General features: G+C 34.6%; 1 long non-coding RNA gene across 1 annotated transcript; it reads left to right on the forward strand.

Moving 5' to 3' along the window:
* The first annotated feature begins 1876 nt into the window (after window positions 1–1876).
* LOC149683466 (uncharacterized) lies at window positions 1877–2574 on the forward strand. The gene is made up of 3 exons (XR_016384208.1): window positions 1877–1964; window positions 2258–2371; window positions 2429–2574. It is a non-coding gene; the product is annotated as an uncharacterized LOC149683466 (long non-coding RNA).
* Window positions 2575–18803: the final 16229 nt, after the last annotated feature.

Consider the following 18803-nt stretch of genomic DNA (forward strand, 5'->3'; position numbering starts at 1 on the left):
ATGCCATCACGACTGAGATTTTTACTGTGCTGCAATGAGTCGGACTGAAGAACTGACGTTATTAATTTGAGTTTTAGATATTATAATATGATGGCCATAATGGAAATCTTTACCGGCCGTTTTTCCCTCTTCAAAAGAGGCGGGTTTTCTCTCAATGAAAGTCTGATGGGTTTCAATGAATTGCGACAAAAGGCCAACCACATATATGCATGCAATAATGTGACATAATTTCTAAAAAGAAATATGTTAATAAACATTCAATGCTTGATTATTAATTGTTGCCATATTTTGAATTAAGTTTCATTACTCGTAGCCTACTCATCCGACTGGATTTGGTGAAAACTTTTCATGTATGATTCAACCACAAGGAATCCGAAAATTGCGTATATAACCTCGAGTATTCAGCATTGTAAAAGCTGATAATATAGTCACTTCCGGTTTTCCCATGTAAGGTTGTCATTGGAAACTGTGAATAACGCACTTTATTTCAGGTAGCTAGCTTACATAGTGTTCGACATATCATAAAATATGTGGGTAAACTAAAACACGCAAACACTTTCTTAACACTCGGCTAATTCATACTTATCGAAGAATTGAAAATTTATTTCTAGTAGCGGTGGAAGGAATTTAGCAGAGTTTAAATTGGCCCGTAAATAATAATATTGGAAAGTGTACAAATCCATTGTTATTTTAACTTGATGTTCAGAGCGATTACTTCTGAATATTATTTATGTGTTTGCAATATTTTCTTTATTAACTCTCTAGAGAAACGTTTTGTTATCAATTGAGTGTAAACCTTCGATACAAATCGCGATCAAAGCAAATGTGCATCCGAGTCCCAATATGCATAGTGGAACGAAAAAACTCTTCAAGTGTAGTTGAACAACTTCATTTTCAGCAGTCTTCAGAAAACATCTCTCTCCTGTCCAGAAGGCCTCTTCCAAGGATTTAAAGGTTACTCCACTTTCAAAAAGCTGGTAACAACTGTGAATAGAGAAATCTGCATTATTGTGTTCAAATGAAGTGTAATAATACGAGGTAGAACGAACCAGGTTCAAAAATTTAAGAGACTTTTACCATTTTTTAAATATATTGGCATAGGAAGAGTTGAATCCTCTTCGGATGGGAAAAGCCAACTTTGTCTTATATACGGACTTTGATAAACAGAATCTACCAGGATCCTCAGTGCAAGAACTAAGCTGCTCAAAACCATCTTTAATTAAGAGTTCGGGCATGAACAGAAATTGTTTTTCATTATAGACTTCTTCTAAAGCCTTTTGGATGTCCAAATCACTAAATGGGATAATTCCTTTGCTCTTCACAGATAGTTCCCACAGCTTTCGAATATCAGAATCAGTCGTTCCCTATGTCAACGAAAAATGTAAATCGAAAACTCTAAATATTTTTTCTGATTTCATTATTAGTTTCTATTAATATAAAGTTTGCTATACATCAGTTAAAACGAAGTATTCTAGTGGATTTTATAATAAGCTGAAACGGTTGATGACAGGGTTAAAAAACCCCAGCCCACCGCGTTTTTTGGGGTTTTAATGTGTACTGGGGTTTTTTATCTTTAGCAGCTGCGTGCATGGTAGAAATTGTCATTCAAAAGTAATTGCTTAATAAAAGTCTTAAAATGTTTTATCAAAAATAGTAAATAATATTAAATGGTACTTTTAAAGTTGAAACAACAAATATCTTTAAAATGAAATTATTTTAGCATTCAAATTTATCATAATTGAAGATGTTAGTAATGGTTTACGGTGGGTAAACCCTAATAAAACCCGCGGTTTTTTTTAGTTGTTTTTTTTTAATTCGAACCCTGGTTGTTGACTAATAGTCGTTTTCACAATCAAAGATGTTCAACTACAACCCAGAGTTGCTTTGGCTATAGTGTCTTAGCGTCAACCTGTTTTTTTGAGAGGTTAGCCTCAATTCATCTCTTCTAGGAAGTGAGGATTAAGGTACCGTTTATTTACGCGAAATTGTTAGCTTGAATTATAGTAATGTATAATTTGCTTACTTTAAATAGAATAATATACAATTTGCTTACTTGAAATAGAATAATATACAATTTGCTTACGTAAAATAATTAATAATATACAATTTGCTTACGTAAAATAATTAATAATATATTGCTTTTATATACATATTATATTTAAAAAATATCGCTGTTCGCTTGTTATAACCCTTACTTTATCATGCTATCTAAAATTACAGATGTTACTAATTACCGTTTTACCTCTTCACGTTACAGTTCCATATTAATCATTTTTAAACGTTTACATGGGAGAGTTAGGCTCGTTGTAACATCTAAGTGAAAGAAACCTGGTGAAACACATGGCATGAAAATATATTCGTTTACCTCAAGGTATGTTTCGAGGGATGTGCTCTTGTGCACAATGACCCGACGTTTTGGAAATTCCAGCATATCTTTCACTGTTTGTATTGGACATGGTTTCTCTGATAATGTCAATTTGGCGAGAAGACATCCAGTATACGAAGATGCGATCCAAAATGAAAATAGCAACCACCCAACTATCATAATCCTCTCACTATCTCTGTCTACCAACACGTTTATACCTGCCATTTTATATTTAATGTATAATAATTAGTTTTATCGAAGCAGGGCCCAATTTGTACTTACCCTGAAATAAGAGAGCTTGAATATTTTCAAAGATATTTTTCATGCAGAGTCGACCCCAGTAATATTTACCAATACATTTCTCCAACGCTGTACGAGCCAGGAGGAAGAATAAAAAAGTGACAAATAAAAATATCCAAACCTAAAAATAGAATTAATGAAATTTCATTAATGCTGAAAAAACTACGTCCTAATCAAATGAACAATAACAGATGATCACTAGATCAAGCTCGTATTTTGATAAAAAAAAGTTCGAAAAATTTATAGCTTTCACTAAAGATTTGATGTCGTCGTTCTGATCCTGGCTAATCCTAATCTCCTTAACTGCCAGATCGAATAGTTAAATAGGATCATAATAATATTGTTCAAAAGGCGTATCTCATTATAAAAAAGCCTTTTGAATTTTGGTTTTGTTTTGATAATTCACGAACAGATTAAGTGTAGGTAAATCCGCTCGTCGACAAAAGAAAAATATTTATTTTTGTCGGTATTTAATTTTGGCGTGGTGGCAATTTTTAATTTTGTGAGTGAGGAAAGTCATGAAAAGGTTTTTTTCTGGACGTATCTGTCGGTGTGAAACCAGGGGACCGCGTTTGCAGTTTGGTGCAAACCTTTTCGCCATTTCGGAAGCACATTTACAAGACACTGAATTTTGGAAAATTATATTTAACTTTTTTACTCTACTTAAGTCCAATAAATTTTTATTGCACATTATTACTTCATCTGCCTAGTTCGTCGTTCATTGAACAGAAACACCAATTTGAGAACATTGAATTCTAACATAGTCTATCTCACACAGACATCAGTGTGTATGAAGTGGCTCCGAACACCACCATCTTGTGGTCCTTGCCTTGTTCTTTCCCACACAGACACCAATCTGTACTTCTAACACCACTATCTCCTGGTCTATGCCTTCCCACATAGACACAAATCTTTACGTATTGGCTTTTAACACCACCATCTTCCGTTCTTTATTTTTATCTTTCTCATATAGATATTAATTTCTACTTATTGACATCTATAAACCTTATCTTCTGGTCTATAATTTTGTCTATGCCACAGACACCAATCTGTATTTATTGGCTTCTACCACATTTTCATTTATCATTTATCGGAAATCGGCCGCGTTTAAGGCCCTCAATTTTCAAATATGCTATTTAAGAAGAATACGCAACATGAATTGTACTTAGTACACTATTTAGGGTAAAAGGATTTTGCATAATCAGTTAGAAGCTAATACAATATATCATGAATTATGAATATTGCTTAGTACGTCCATACAGCATTTGAATATTAAATTTACTATGGATCGAGTAATACTTTACCGTATTGTATTACAAATCATGCGTATTCTTTCCAAAGTTTGTATGGTATGAGTATTTTATTGTTTGTTAATAAAAACATTGGAGTTGTCGATTTAGGAGAAATGCCCAATTCTGTTTGTTGTATTTCAATTAGGGAAAAGAAGGTTAATATTTTTTAATAAATGAAATCAAAAACGAAAGCGACGTTACGAGAACTTATTTAAAGGTTGAATTTACTTATTATCACAAATCTAATCTGAGTGATAATCAGCGTCCAGCTCAAATAGCTTTACAGATTCAGAAAAATTTAGGAAAAAGTATAAAATAGGCGCTGTTCCTCTGAAATTTATAACCCTGGAAGGAAACCATCAGAAATGAAACGGTCCCATTTTGAAGGGGGTATCACCCGCCTTTAATATGGTTAAGGTGGATTTATCGGTATGTAGATCCAAAGAGGTTAGATAGGATTTTAATTTACCAGTCCATCAAAATTCGTTTATTTGAGCCACATCCAACGTCTTTGGATCTTAATACCACGTGTTTCGTCTTACGAAAACAAGTTACTGAAACATTTAATTTGGTTTAGAAAGAAATGTTAAGTATTTTATCTTAGTTCGGTGTTTCAGACTCCAGGTAAGAGTAACAAATAAAGTTGATTCCGTGAAAATGCCAACATATTGTGATGTCAAAGGTGAAATGCTTCTCGTTATTATTGTTTGGGTTAGGGAAGCGAGTGATTAAGTAAAATGTTTATGACTAGAAATTCTAGTGACCAACGTGTACACTGAGGAGTAGACCTATATTTAGTAAGAATTCTTTATCTTGCGAAGCAGATTAAGAAAGTTTAAGCCTTCGTTAGAAACGAAACAAAGTCTTCTCAAGTAGACAGCTAGTTGTTTAACTGAAATTCGTTTTGTAGAACGGTAGACCCCGCGTGATTATATATGTAACAACTCGCCGTCGAAAAGAGAGCACTATCCCAAAGAGGTAGCAATTAAAATTAGAAACTATTTCATATCAAGGATTTCAATCTATTGATTAAATCGTAACTAGTCCAAGAAATTAGAGAAAGTAAGGAGAACGATTTAAGCTTCGTTAGACCATTATAGTAATTTAAATATATAGGGCTATTAAGGCTAAAGTATTTCATTGACTGTATAATTAGTCTTTCTCTCGAATCGGAGACGTAATATTTTAGTTTTCTCAACTTCTATTATTTAAATATTCAATCCGCACCAATGATTTGAAGAGTCAGTCCAACGCACGTACTATGTTATTATTAAAGTGATTATTTTTTTACTTACCTTGACATCAAATATTGAAAGCGTGGCGACGAGGTATGCGTGAGAAGAAATTGGTTTCCCGGAACTTAAATATATCCAATTATCTTCAGTAACGACAGGAGTGAAGTCGAGGTATTTAAAATTTTCGTACATGATGGGTTGCAGGTTAAAAGCAAAATCCGATTCCTAACTTAATAAAGTGATAATTGTATTTCTAACAAATCTATGGTCGTCTGCCTTTGTCTTCTGCTTATTCTAAGGGAAAGATACCTCTCATAGATAAGACTTTATACTGGCTTTAATAAATTACTATGGTTTTTTAATTGCACGTAACGTTTATCATACTGTGTTTGCTGCTTTGAAAAAATTCCACAAAACTAATTTCCAGACTCCTAATGTGTGGTTAAATTTCATGGAGATATTTTCATCTTGATGTATAAAAGAAAGTTTTCTAAGGGTGGTTATAGAATTTATACAATGAATTCGACCTTTTTGGTGGAAGAGACTAAATTTTCTCGAACAGATAACGTACATTTTTTTCAAAGTGAGGGAAAAAGAAACGTTAAAGGAAAGCGCGGCTCCATTATCACCCCTAGCATTCTGGCTAATCTTCTGGACCCGAATTTAACCTTGCCAAAGGCAGGAACCAATCAGACCTAATGCACTAGTTCCCATTGGTTCCAGCCTTTGCCTTAACCAGCCTTTAGCAAGCTTAGCCACTGTGTAGTAGAAATGCCATCTTTAAGGGGCACCAACGGAGCCGCGCTTTGCTTTAATAAAAAAAATATTCGTTCGTTACGTCTAGGAACGAACTTAAAGATCCAACGTCCGGGTAAAGCCTTTGCATAGTTTCATACTTTGACTTGGACTTACGATGTTTTATCATGGGTAAAGTCATGTATAAAAACATTAATGGTCTACGTCGTTTAAAAATTCAACGATTTGGTACGGTATGATCATTATACAATAATCACAAGCCTTTTCCAACATTGCCACTGAGCGCTCCTATTTCCCACGATTTTAGTAAGTGCAGGTTTTAAAGTGCAATACAATCTTAAAGGGTATGGAAATTTACAATTTCAAATCATATTTTACCACGAGAGTGGTATTAAGTTACATTTTCAATTCTCTACTCTCAAAATATCAAGTTTTTAATATAACTGAACCAAAGTTTCTATTTTTGAAATCCACTGAAAAATCACGAAAACTCAGTTTCGATATATCTACAATTTTGTCTTGTCGAGCTTGTTTGCCTGTTTTATGACATCACTATGACGTGAGGAAAAAAAGGCTGAATCCTATACGCGCGAGGTATACGCGTCTCGAGCTTCTCGCTCTAAACTCTGGGTCTTATAGCAGAGAGAGTGGCACCATCTCACGTTAAAAAATATATCTCTGACGTCGGACTTCAGTAAATGTTTCAGCCTTTCTTAAAAAGAGGATTTCAAATAATTTCATATGCATATTTCCAAATAACCAGAAATCGGAAAATTAAAAGCTTGATACTTTTGAATTCACAGAAATGAATTCTATGTTTTGCTATATATCAGAGGTTTTTCAAACGAAGCTTCTCATTTCCTTTAAATAAAATTAAGATTGAAGAAACAGAACTGTTTTTGTAGAAAAAGCTAAAGATAATTGAGCAAAATGGAATGGCTGAAGTATCAGAAGTTAAAAATTTTCACTATAAAGACATTTTTAAAAAACATCAATTATTTGAAAATTTGCTTATCTTGGATTTTTTCACCGAAATTCCTTTTTCCCAAATTAATATTACATGAAATTTTGCATTATTGTCGAAGCATTGCTAAATAACAAACAAAAGTGACATCGTTCACATTTACCGCCAGCATATCGATTGTAGTTCTTGGTAGAAAACTTTGCTGATTAGGGATATAATAAGGGATTAAAGACGTTAATTTTATCTACTATTCGTTTTAAATAGGCGTGATAATTGAAATTAAGTCGAATAATGAAATAGATACACAGCCTGCCGTTTATTCTTTTCCACTTAATGTGTTTCGTTACTAACGTTCGCTCTTTATTGTGTTCATCGCAAAAAAGCAAATAAAAATATAACCGTTGTCGAATTGTTCAAGTTGACGCCAAAATTAATTAAACCGCAACTTTTTTAAATATATCTTTTTGAAAAAAGTTTTATAAGTCATTTTGAATTGTCCACACAAAAAGTGGGAAAAAATTTTATGATATAATAATTTGGGCAAATGGAGTTTTGGTGAAATAAAAGGTAAGCAATTTTTTAAAATAATTGATATCTTATAATCGTGCCTCTTTATTGAAAAACTTAATACCTCGGACTTCAGTCAATAAATTGTTTTACTTATCTTACACTTTTTCTAGTCTTTGTCTACAGACAGTTTTTATTAATGTTTATCTTTATTTCTATAGTTTAGAAGTATTGTGTATTGTCAAGGACTATTATCTATTCCACCCCTCAATACACACAGTTGTTTTACGCTAGAAAATATTTAGTTGAGAATTGTTGTTCTAGAACTCACATTTTTCACCAACATTCCGAGAAGACCAGTACCATTTCCTGGACCGTATATTGTACCAAAATCCACTATATTTTCTGTTAATTCGCCTGTATAACTAAAAGTAATATAAAAGAATTAAGATGAGGTTATAGACAGTGTTTCGAAATCCATCATTAGGAATATTTATAAATATTTTAAAACTATGTGTCACTTTGACTTCATTTTCTTCAAAGTTTCTTTGGCGATGACGGCGTAGTGACCTTCAATTTCCAAAGGGTTTAAGTTGTAGTACAAACCATACAACGGAATCTGAAATTAAAATCTTTAATAAAAACCAATTATTTACCACCTTTATTCGCTAATAACAAATTGCTAACATGTACGATTTTCGAGACCTGCATCGAGTATATAGCTGGTTTTCCGGACCGCTACATGCATTAACCAAACCCGGCCCGGCCCAGCCCGACACATTGCGTGAATTCAACAGGTCTGGCCCGTTACACGTAGTGCAGTTGAAATTTCTATAAATTTTTTTATATAAGCATTGCAATGAACTCATTTTTGCTTTAGCGTCAAGTATTGTTCATTTCTTTTGATAATTGCTCGTCACAACGCAACGTCAGATTTGTTCTTAAAAGCTAATACTCATTTAAATAATCATTCATTTGAATTTTGGATTAAAAGAGAATCAAGTTCGGCCCAGCAAATATTTTCAAATTGAATAAAATGGTGAAAGCCCGGCTCCGTACGACCCCATCGGGCAGGGCCTTGGGCCGGACCAAGCTCAGTCCGGTCCGTGCAGGACTGTATAACGAGTCATAGAAGGCCTTGTTTCAACACAAAATTTCCATTAACGAGCCATATTGCAATATTCATTTTAAACAAAACAAGCGGCTTAGCCTCTCCATGCTCTTCTTTCTTCCGAGGTTTTCGGACCAACAGAAAATTAGTCTTACCTCAGTAGCACAGTATCTAACGGTCTCCATTGCCAAAAACTCTGGTATAACGAAAGAAACTAACTTAGTTTAATGGAGAAGAAATCAAGGATCAAAATACTAATTAAGGTCACAAATAATTATCTTATTACACTTAGCTATGGAAAATAAGGCTAGGATTTTTTGGTTTATTTTTTAAAGCAGACGCATCATATTACTCCGTAGCAAATCAGCAATAGTGAATTTCGTAATTTCCTACAGCATCTAAGTAGTTATGTTTCGATTCATTTAAACGTTTAAAAGGAATGAAAACTATTTCCTATTTTTGTGATAGACATTTAACCGTTTAAGAAAAAAATGCATAAATAATGTACAGAGCGATAAAAATATAATTTGTTCTTAACGACACTAAAAATTTACGGTTATAATCGTAGGCACGACCCGCATTTTCTTCCATAAACTTTCAGTATGCGTGTTAAACCTGCAAATCGCGTATTTTTTGAAAAAATCTATGATAAATGAGGTGTGACTGTTGATACAGGCCGTGGCAACCGTACTCTCAAAATGTTGACTCAAACATTAAGTATCTACAGCACGAATGCTAAGAAACAACCTTGAAAACCATTTTACATTAAATTTCAATCAATAGATTTGCTTTGTGTTGGCATTTAATCCTAAGTGTTTTTGGGGAAAAAATAATGGACTCCACTTATACAAAACAGAGTGGAAAGGTCTTTAAAACAAAATAGCCTGGCAGGCCACATTGAAAGGCACAACTTTCTTTTTGTTTCACCCGCTCAGTATATTGTTTGAAATTGTTAAGTTCAATGCATATATATGTACATATATATGTATATATATATGTATTTATATACATATTTATGTATTTATATACATAATTATGTATATATATACAAACATATATATAAATATACATATATACATATATATAAATATACATATATATACATATATATATACATATATATACATATATATACATATATATACATATATATACATAAATATACATATATATACATAAATATACATATATATACATAAATATACATATATATACATAAATATACATATATATACATATATATACATAAATATACATATATATACATAAATATGCATATATATATACATAAATATACATATACATATATGAATGAAAAGAATGTTTATTGTACATGAAAAAAGTCATTTACAGACTCACGTGAACATGCACATTGTGTACAACAATCAAATTTAAGTATATTGTTGTGAATGTAATTATAATGGGTATGCCCTCATATAGAGGGCGCTAAAAACATGTCTCATAAGAGGGACGGGGACCCATAAGGAGAGAGCTTCACTCTTCTCCTTGACTCTAGACAAGATAGTAACGCTTTAAGATTCTAACTACAATGTAACATCAATCATCTCAATATCAATAATAAATATCAGTATTAGTTATCAATTATGTGTCTCCAATAATTATAACAACATACGTAACAATATACAAGACAAAGAGTAAACTATGGATAAGCTAGTACTATGTTATTTTATACATGTGCTAAGGGTTAACGGATGTCCGTTAATTTAAATAATTTATTAAATAAATAATTAATTAATTTATTTAAATAAATAAATATACATATATATACATATAAATACATATATATACATATATATACATATATATATACATATATATATACATATATACATATATATATACATATATATATACATATATACATATATATACATATATATATATACATATATTGAAATTGAAATTGGAGTTTATTGTGCATATAAAAAGTTGAAGAACAACTCACGAGAATATACACAGAAATGGAATTAGTGCAAAGTATACTAGAACAAATCATTCAGGATTATTCAAAATTAGACAGAATCATACAAAATTACATAGACTTATACGAATTAATACAAAAATATGGTAAAGGCACGTAATTTCATTGATCTAAGGAAAACTGATTAAAGTAGTAATGGTAAGTATTAAATTTAGTAATTCTTTTTTTTTGTTTGCTTGTTTCTAGCTTATATGGTTTAAACAATTAGTAACCATCTATAAGATACTGTCGAGTAAGATTTTGTACATGAAATAAACTGTCAGAAAAGAGATCAAAAATATTAACGAAGGAATTACAAGTTTTTGCATTCAAATAATAGGATTAATTGTCAATTTAGGATTTTAAAATGTGCACTGATTACGAAAATGTATGGGGACCGAAAAATTAAGACCATTTACAAGAGGCGAGAGTGGGATGGTATTGTGGATTAATTTGTAAATAAACGTTATATGATTTATTCTTATACATTCGTTAATTTGAAGGAGAACAAGGATAGTTAACAATAGTTCATAATTATACTGAGCCTTGGGTAAAAAGTGTGTATGGCTAAATCCTGTAAATTTTCTCTGTACTCGTTCCATTTTGTTCAAGAGGTATTGGCTGCAGCCACCCCATCCAAACAATAACTTAGATCGAACCAAACTTAGATACAATATTCGAAAATGACGAAGTGATTTTAACTGTCGACTAATTTTAAGAGAAATCGCCAAGGAACGACGGCAAAGGCTTACAGTCCTAGTGACAAGACTTGAAAAATGTAATTTTGCGTCAAATATTGTACCCAAATCTTTGGTTTCTTTTTTTGTGTGGATGGGTTTTGAATCAATAAGGTAGGAGTTCATCAACATTCGACTAACACGCCTAGTATAGCTAACGTGTATGGACTTAGTAGGGTTAATCGGAATATTGTTTATTAAACACCATTTGGAGACTGTCTATGTCCTCCTGCAAAAGGGAGCGATCAAGGTCAAAGTTTATAATCTTGCATAACTTGTTGTCATCAGCAAATTGTAGTAAAAGAGAATGCTTAATTTTAAACTGCAGGTCATACATATAAATGTTGAAAAGCAAAGGCCCTAAGGAAGAACCTTGCGGAACACCACAATAAAGATTGTATTCAATCGAGGTGAGTGACCCATTGCATTTGAGGACATAAATATTCTCCTTCAAATAATCAGAAATCCATTTAAGCAATACGCCATCAACGCCTATAGCGCAAAGCTTGTCTCTCAAAAGATTATGAGAGACACGGTCAAACGCTTTTGCTAAGTCCAAGTAGATGACGTCTACTTGACCACGACTCTCCACAACTGGCGCTACATAGCTCATAAAAACAGCATGGTTAGTGTCAACTGATTTACCAGGGGAGAAACCGTGTTGACAATCATTAGGGAATAAGTTGAACCAGGTTTGTAAATGCTTGTGCATGACCATATCGAAAACTTTAGCGAATACACAAAGTAGCGAAATGGGTTTATAATTCCCCGGATCACATGAGACTCCCGATTTAAATACCGGAGAGACAACGGCTTTTTTCCATAGGGTAGGGAAGGTGCAAGTAGTAATGGACAAATTATAAAAATGTTTCAACAATGGTAAAAGAATGGCCTCGCATCCCTTTAAAATAAAGGCTGGGATGCCATCAAATCCTGTCGAGAACGTGTTAGGAAGCCGAACAATAGCCTTATGGATGTCTGAGGGCGAAATAACCTGAGAGAGATAGGGTGTAGTGCCCCAGTGACACGAGTGTTCCGCGTTCGAGTCGGTTCGAGGTAGATTCGTCGGTTTATGGTCTAGTCGGTAGTTACGACAAAAATCCGACTCTTATCCAACTTCAGTTGCCAACTCCGCTTTGCAGTCGGCCGTGAGAACAATAAAATAGAGTTGGCTGATAGTTGTATTTTAAGTCGGTTAATGTAATGAAGGATTGGGTCTGCTGCTCGACTCCTTACCAACTAACACGCGTTCCTATCAAATAAAAGATAACAATATGGGTCTAGAGGTCGACATATCCGACGGCCTACCGATCACACTGAAAATTTCAGATTTATTTGTAATGAAGCTTCTTCCGCGTTTGAGTCGGTTCGAGGTACATTCTTCGCTTTATGGCCTTGTCAGCACTTACGACTAAAGTCCGCCTCTTATCCAACTTCAGATACCAGCTCCGCTTTGAAGTCGGCCGTGAGAACAAACAAATAGAGTTGGCTGATAGTTACATTTTATGTTGGTTGGTGTAAGAAAGGATTAGGTTGGCTGCTCATCTCCTTACCAACTAACATGGGTTTTTATCAAAATAACAACTAGGGACGAGAGGTCGGCATATCCGACTACCAACCGATCACACTAAAGAATAGTTATAATGAAGCTTCTTCCGCGTTTGAGTCGGTTCGAGGTAGATTCGTCGGTTTATGGTCTAGTCGGCACTTACAACTGAAGTCCGACTCTTCAGTTACTAGCTCCGTTTTGAAGTCGGCCGTGAGAACGAACAAATAGAGTTGGCTGATAGTTACATTTTATGTCGGTTGGTGTAAGAAAAGATTAGGTCGGCTGCTCAACTCCTTACCAACTAATATGGGTTTTTATCAAAATAACAACAAGGGACGAGAGGTCGGCATAGCCGACTACCTACCGATCAATACTAAACATTTCAAATTTCGTTATAATGAAGCTTCCGCGTTTGAGTCGGTTCGAGGTAGATTCGTCGGTTTATGGTCTAGTTGGCACTTACAACCGAAATCCGACTCTTATTCAACTTCAGTTGCCAACTCCGCTTTGCAGTCGGCCTTGAGAACAATAGAATGGAGTAGTCTGATATTTACATTTTAAGTCGGCTAATGTAATGAAGTATTATGTTGGCTGCTCGACTCCTTACCAACTAAAATGCGTTTTTATCAAAGTGCACTAGTGTATCAACGTTTTAAGATTATCTTAAACATTAAAATAAATATAATTAATATTATATATTTTCTTCGATAACTATTAACCTTATTGCGCGTTACATCGTTAAAAAACAACTATTGAACTTTCTTGAGAGACTAGACTAATATTGACGTTTGAAATGAAGCATACGCCTATTGTTGTCTTACTCAAATCGGTACATAAGGTTTCGAATCTTAGTTATGGATAAAAACAGCACAATTGCGTGAACTTTTGGTGGAAACTGCACTATTGGGAGGCTGGAAGTGTCTTGTAACCCTAGCCGATCGCCGAGTACATCTTAACCTTAACGATGATGAAGGAGTAGAAGCCAGTAAGTTCACACTGGTGTCCATGTGGGATGGACAAAAGACCAGATGAAAGTGGTGTTTAGAAGACAGTAACTACAACCCTTATAGCCGACCATAAATAAGCTTTAAATCCGACCATAAACAAGCCAATAGCCGACCATAAACAATCCGTAAAGCCAACCATAAACAATCCATAAAGCCAACCATAAACAATCCATAAAGCCAACCATAAACAAGTCGTAAAGCCGACCATAGACAAGTCGTAAAGCCTACCATAATCAAGTCGTAAAGCCGACCATAAACAACCCATAAAGCCGACCACAAACAAGCCATAAAGCCGACCACAAACAAGCTATAAAGCCGACCACAAACAAGCCATAAAGCCGACCACAAACAAGCCATAAAGCCGACCACAAACAAGCCATAAAGCCAACCGCAATTAGATTAATAATCCGACCATAACCAGATTACAAAGCCGACTTCTTGTTTGATAATGTAAGAGCTGGACACGCTTACGTTTTAGAGTCGGTTAAAGCGCTGTCAAAATTTCTATGACCGGAAGTCGGACCGACGCTTAAACGGATAGGACATTTCGACGGTCGAAATGAAAGTTTACCGACTCTTTTACGTCAGTGTTGGTTGGACCTCGAACCGACTACGTCGGTCCAACGTTGATTTTGTTACTGGTGAACGATTTGTTTAGTGTATGCCAGAGAATTCTTTAATTAAATTTCCATGAGTCTGGAAAATGTACTACAATTAATTTCCTCATTGATCTCGAGTTTTTTTTTATAAAATGTCCGAAAAATTTGGGCACTGTGATCTTTTCCACCCTGTATAGCGCCTATACCGTGTTAAAAATATATTTTGATCCGTTATAACTAACAGTTGTTGGTTATAGACTTCGTTCCATAAAATACTATTAAGCTAGCTAGGACCCGAGGATTCGTTATACCTCAAGGTGAATAATATAGCGCCTATACCGTGTTAAAAATATATTTTGCTCTGTTATAACTAACAGTTGTTTTTATAAAGCAAAGACAAGGTTGTTTGGCGTCAAAGATAATTTGAAATATACGTATGACGAAAAGGTTATAGACTTCGTTCTACAAAAATCTATGAACATATGATCGAATGTTTGACGGCATAGTGAAGGCTGCTTGCAATCGAGATTTAATATTTAATCCCCCTGAATTTATGATTGACTTCGAGGTCGCAATGGTTGCTTCAATTGAGGGAAAGTTTCCTTCGTCTCGTTTAAGGGGATGCTTTTTCCATTATGCACAATCTATTTGGCGCCAGATCCAGACACGAGGCTATGTGGACATTTTTAGCAAGAATCCTGATTTTGAAAAAGCTATTAGAAGGATGATTGGTTTGGCAATGGTTCCAGACCAACATGTAGATGAACTTTGGCTCCAAATGGGAAGCATTTCACCGGCTCTTCCTGAGTATCGAGACATGGCTGATTACTTCGTTGACGTTTGGCTTTCTGAAACATCCTCTCGTTTCCGTAGGTCCATGTGGAATCATGGCGATAATAATGACGGTCGAACGAACAACGATGTTGAAGGGACACACAACAAGTGGAATAAAACGCTTAAAACACCTCATCTGAACATATACGCTCTCATAGATTTCATGAAGAAGGAGGAGGAAAACTTAGAAATCGAAATTGACTCCATGTCACGTCTTCACCCTGTTCGACCACAACCAGAAAATACAAGATTCAGGAGGAAAAACTAAAACAACTGAAAAGGGAACATGATGCGGGGAGAAAAACTCCATTTGAATACCTAGAAATCATAAAATGGAAATTCAAACTTAACTAAATATGTAAAACATATCATTGTTAATAAAATAAAAAATTCTCTTTGAACTTATTAACATATGTTTTTTGCTGAATGGGGACAAAAGAAATTGTGGGAAAAGACATAGTTTTGGGTTAAATGCGATTGGGAGATATGGGAATTGGGAGAAACGGTTTGGGTTAAATGGGAGTAAATCGTTTATTTCAAGTAACGTACTCTAGTCCCTAGATGCACACACGCGCTGCTGTTTTTCAATTAATCGCAATTTTTGACCATTACTTCTTAACTTCTTCAACGTAATTCGCGTGATTAAGGTCCATACGGTCGTCTGTACGCTGTTTGCACCAAACTTGCTCGTATGTATATATTAGCGTTTTTCTAAAAAAAGGTTTTATTCACTTATTATAAATTATGGCATGCAGATTAACATTTATTCATCCGTATCAAATGGTTTGCTCCGGACCAACTATGTCGGGAAAATCGACATTTGTATTTAGATTGCTGGAAAATAGTCGATTAATGATTGAGCCACCTCCAGATCGTATAGTTTATTTTTATTCTATGTATCAACCAAAATTTGACGAATTAAAAAGAAAAATTGGAAATATCGATTTTATAAAAGGTTTACCGCCTAATGACGAAGAATTCTTCGATAGGACTAAAAATAATCTGTTGATTTCCGACGACATATCATCCGAGTGTAATAGTAGTAGTCAAATTTCTGATTGGTTTGTCAAGGGGTCTCATCATCTCAATACCTCGTTGATTTTAATTACGCAGAACCTCTTCGCTAAGGGGTAAGAGTCCAGGACAATAAGTCTTTATTGTTCTTATATAATTATCTATAAGTCTCCAAGAGATTCGTCCGCTGTTGAATACCTAGGACGGCAAACGTTTCCCAAAAAGAAACATTTTTTAGCTAAAGCCTATGAAATGGCTACGGAGAAACCGCATAGTTATATATTGTTGTTGTTTGACGCAAGAACGACTCTGGGTTTAACTGGTTATAAACTCTTTATTAATTTAATTAAAACATTTAAGTTAATTTCCGGGACCGCTACTGACTGAACACTGACAACTGATATCTGAGAACAGATAACTGGGAACTGAACTTTGAGAACTGACAAACGTTATCGGAATGTTATCCGGTTATATAGTTAAGGCATCGCGATAAAAAATAAAAGGTTACAAGAATGACCGCGATGCATAAAAACACAAGTATAGAAAATAGAATCTGGATATAGATAAAAAAACCGGTATTATCTCTAATTTACAACAGTCCCTCTTAATATCGGTGGTTTCTATCTTCTATCCAGGGGGTGGTCATTTAATTGTTTCCAGTCCAAGGGCTTTGACGCAGAAGAGGTGCTTCGGACGGAACAGGCTCTTTGTACAGATGTCAGCTGGCATTTCCTCTGTTGGTAGATACCGCAAGGCTATATGTCCCTGGTCGTAGGTGTCTCGAATGAAGTGGTGCCGGATATCAATGTGCTTCGTTCTGGCATGGAAAACAGGATTCTGAGCGAGTTTCTGGGCACCCTCGTTGTCGTTGTACAGCTCGATCGCCTGAACTGATACTCCAAGCTCGTTGAGAAGTCCCTTGAGATATATGGCTTCTTTGGTTGCGTCGGACATTGCCATATATTCTGCTTCTGTACTGGACAAGGCAACAGTTCGCTGTTTCTGGGCTTAGAATCAATGACGTTTTAGTTAATTCGAAGTTCTGGCATAGAAGGATTTTTCTTGGAATTATGACTCAACGCAACAATTAACTTTGAAGTCTAATGAGCCTTATATATGCTTTACTATACTTAAACTACCTTTGCCAAAAAATCTAATATCACCTCTGTCATACATTGTATAGATAGTAGTTATTGGAAAAATAGACCTATAGTTTCACACGGAAAGATCACAGGTCGATTGGTAGCGTATTGGCTGCTAAATATGGAATTCGAAAGATCCTGGTTCGATTCCAGTTATCGGTTCGTAACCTTTCAATCGACCTAATGTTACTTTTGGCAAATATTTTTTATCTAATTAACAGTAGGTATTTAAGGTGAAATTTAAAACTTAAGGGCACATACAACATTCAGTTATTAACTTTTAAGCATCTCTTCGTATATTTAAAATCAATATGGAATCTCGGTCACCCATGTCTTTGAGATCCATGGCCGTTAGAGCGTTAGTAGTAACAATGGAATTCGTTTTAGCTAATACGGAGCAAACCTTTAATGATATTAAGAAAACAGTTCCACGCCAACTTTGGGTAGTATCTGAACGGGTATTTTGGAAAGAGGCTATTGGTGAGCGAGGGAACCTGGGCGAAGAGGATCTATATCCCGAAGAAATGCCAAATTGGTTTTGGATCACAGAATCAGAAATTGAATTCGAAGTGGATAATCGCTTGACTTTTTCTCAATTTCAAGCTACGCAAAGGAATAGAGTTACCATCCCTTTCTTTTTATTGGATGGGTACCACCACATAGAATATGACTATTTATTAAAAACATGGAGAAAAGGTGAAAGGAAATGCCAACGTAGAGTTTGCAGAGACTGTTTTGTCTTTATTAGCGATATGGACGAACCAAATACGAAATATCTAGCGGTAAAAACTCATACAGTAGTGCATCGAGACGACATGATGGTAGAAGTAATTTGGGACGTTCAGAAAACTTTCTGTAGTAATTGCATAAAAAAACCTTTATCTAAAATGTATAGTGAGGAATTTTGTTCGCATAATACCGGCTGGCATACTATTAACAATCGTAGATCTTTTACATTTGGAGACCAAGAAGAGGTAACTCATTCTAAAGTGGCCCGTGTATCTTTTTTACATTAAAATTTTTTTTTACGGAAATGAATAATAAGTATTGTAAATTGTAGTATAATAAACTTAAATTCTCAGTCAGATACATTGTTTTCATTTCAAGAGAAAAGGGTTTTACATCTCGCATTCCTAGCGAAAGGGTTTTACAGCTACCATTTCCAGTTAACAGGATGGTATGACTTTTGTTTCATAAGAAAAGGGTTGGATTTTCTGCCGTTTAAGACAACTAAATAGATGAAGCTCTATACGCATTGCTAATTTAAATGAAGAGGAGGAGGAGTTCGTTTATTTTTCGTTCATTACCCATTTTTGTCATGTATATTGATTTTATTTTAGTGGCTAACACCCTGGCACGTTTATAACTCATAACGATAGTTCACTTTTAGAATATTTTTCTTGAAATTTA

This window comes from Phalangium opilio, unplaced genomic scaffold (genome assembly GCF_054372755.1).
Source record: "Phalangium opilio isolate 3A_F unplaced genomic scaffold, DU_Popi_V2 ptg000037l_1, whole genome shotgun sequence".
Classification (NCBI taxonomy): Eukaryota; Metazoa; Arthropoda; class Arachnida; order Opiliones; family Phalangiidae; genus Phalangium; species Phalangium opilio.